This window comes from Priapulus caudatus, unplaced genomic scaffold (genome assembly GCF_000485595.1).
Source record: "Priapulus caudatus unplaced genomic scaffold, Priapulus_caudatus-5.0.1 Scaffold44, whole genome shotgun sequence".
NCBI lineage: Eukaryota > Metazoa > Priapulida > Priapulimorpha > Priapulimorphida > Priapulidae > Priapulus > Priapulus caudatus.
The window spans coordinates 493,690-496,041 of NW_014577105.1; the positions used below are offsets into that span (position 1 = coordinate 493,690).

Below are 2,352 nucleotides of genomic sequence, written 5' to 3' on the forward strand. Positions count from 1 at the left end.
TGCCTCATCTGCCTCGATATCAACATCGCGTTACTCGTGCAGTCATGGCAACTAAATGTGTTTGTTTACAAGCAATTTTTATGCCCATTAACCACCACGTAGCCTATAAGTAGCAGCCATTCGACCCGAGCGATTCTGTTAGTCCACTCAATGGGGCCATTTCGCCGACGCATACATGCGGAAGACATGGGCCTATAGGGCAGGAAAAAACAACCGCTCGTCCCCGCAGAACGAATGGATTTCCGGGCCGTAATTGCAAGGCGGCGGGGCCGTTCGCAGCAGTACGCGTGGGAGTCACGCGGCCGAGTCTCGTAGGCGAACCGATTCGAGACGCGTTGCCATGGCGCGCGGCGTGACGCCAGCATGCATGCGCCGCCGCGTGGTGGCGCGGGCGTCACCCGTGCGCAAAACATCAGCCCTCAGCCTCCGACACCTATGCAGGCACACTCAGTTTAGCGACATCAGCGGCAACAAGGACATCGCAACAGCTCTCGAGCGAGTAGAGAAGAGACGAGAGTGCGAACTCGGAACAGAGTGAGTCAGTAACAAGCGAGAGAGGAAGAGAGAACAGCGACAAGAGCAAGAGAGCTATCGACATCAAGAACGACGACAAACTGAGTAAAGCAAAGGAAAGAAAGTTTTACAGGCGGCGGTCGCAACAGCAGTGAGCTGCAATCAGACAACCATACCTAATTCTACCAGCTTGAGGTAAGTGCGCATTACTGCACTGAAGTGTTGTTAGCCTGCGTGCAGAAACGAGAGAGCAAAAGAGATAGAAAGACAGAGAGCGAGAGAGGCGTGGATAGAAAGAAGGGTATATAGAGAGAAGCGGTAGACGGAGAGCGCGCGAGAAAAAGAGATTGCGGGAGAGAGAGAGCGGGCGAGGGAGAGAAAGTGATTGCGAGCGAGTGAGCGAGAGAAAGAGAGAGAGAGAGAGAGAGAGAGAGAGAGAGAGAAAGGTGGTGAGAAAGAGAGCATGCAGCAACAACACAACCAGACTAAGGTGGGTTCGCAATGTCATAGTGGAGTGTCGTCAGACTACCTGTAGAGACGAGAGAGAAAAAAGAGACAGTTGTGGAACCAAAAAGAACTAGCGAGAAATAAATACAGAGAAGAGGGGCAAAAGGGAGGGAGCAAGATCGCGCAAAAGGCACTCATAGCTATACAGGTGCTAGTGTGGGAAAAGATAGAGATACATATGGTTGCTAGCAATGCACATCGCAGCCCCAACTTTACGCTAAAGTCAAAAATCAGTGCAGATAAATAGCTGACTAACAGTGATGCTTTCAAACGAATTAAGCCAGCGACTAGTCAGCGATAAATACGATCCATTTTCCCATCTATCTATTCGCACGCGTTCTATTAATGTCGGTCACTCGCTCGACTTTTCGTAACCTCCCGATTACCATTAGCAACCTCTGCTTTCATTCTCATCGCGAAATGTGATAGAGGCATTCGCTGCGGAGATGTCAGGCCGATCGACACACGAATCGACAGACGAGATGTGTTTATTGACGCCGACACGGTGGCGATAGAGTGGTCCCGGTCGCCCGTCATAAGTGGGTAACTGTCACTCATATAGCCGCAGTCCGGCTTAGATAAATTCATACCGGCCACGCGTAATGGAAGTCGGAGTATTATTGCCGCGAACCAAGTTAATTGACGAATTGCACGAATACGCGGCAGGAGAAATTTAACGGCGAATGAACGGCATGAAAATTAAGCTAAATTGGAGTAGAAGCTCTGTTGCTAGTAATGGTAATACGTGATACTTGATACTTGATGGTAGTAGTACTTGATGGTAATGGTAATGATAGCAGTAGTAGTATTAGTATTATTATTATTATTATTAGTAGTAGTAGTAGTAGTAGTAGTAGTAGTAGTAGTAGTAGTAGTAGTAGTAGTAGTAGCAAGTAGCAGTAGTAGTATGATTTATAATAGTAGCAAGCAGCAGTAGTATAGTAGCAATCTCACTGTAAATGTAGCACTGGTTTCGCCTGTACAGCAAGTAGGGAAACCCAGTTGCATAGCGACAACGTAGGCGTGGTTGCGGTGTTATATATATATATATATAGGCCAATATTGACTGCTACTAACACTTATAGTCTTCTGGTTTTTATTATATCGGACTCGACTTCCAGTCATATATCGCCATTTACGCGTGTAAGTATTGATTTAGTTGCTCAATTAATTTACACGCAACGATGTAGTCGTGAATCTTGTCCTTAAGAGATTACTGGTATGGTTTATGTAACACCCACACGCGCGCGTACGGACGCACGCACGCATGCACTCACGCACACACGGCACACACACACACTATATATATATATATATATATATATATATATA

The 2,352-nt window shown here is 46.9% G+C and overlaps 1 protein-coding gene across 1 annotated transcript in view; it reads left to right on the top strand.

Annotated features, from left to right (window-relative positions):
* Positions 1-462: 462 nt before the first annotated feature.
* The window catches only part of LOC106820716, a 29,698-nt gene continuing 27,808 nt past the window's right edge, over positions 463-2,352 (top strand). The window contains exon 1 of the mRNA XM_014825226.1: positions 463-708. The gene's annotated coding sequence lies outside the window, so the exon portion shown is untranslated. The remainder of the gene's footprint in view (positions 709-2,352) is intronic.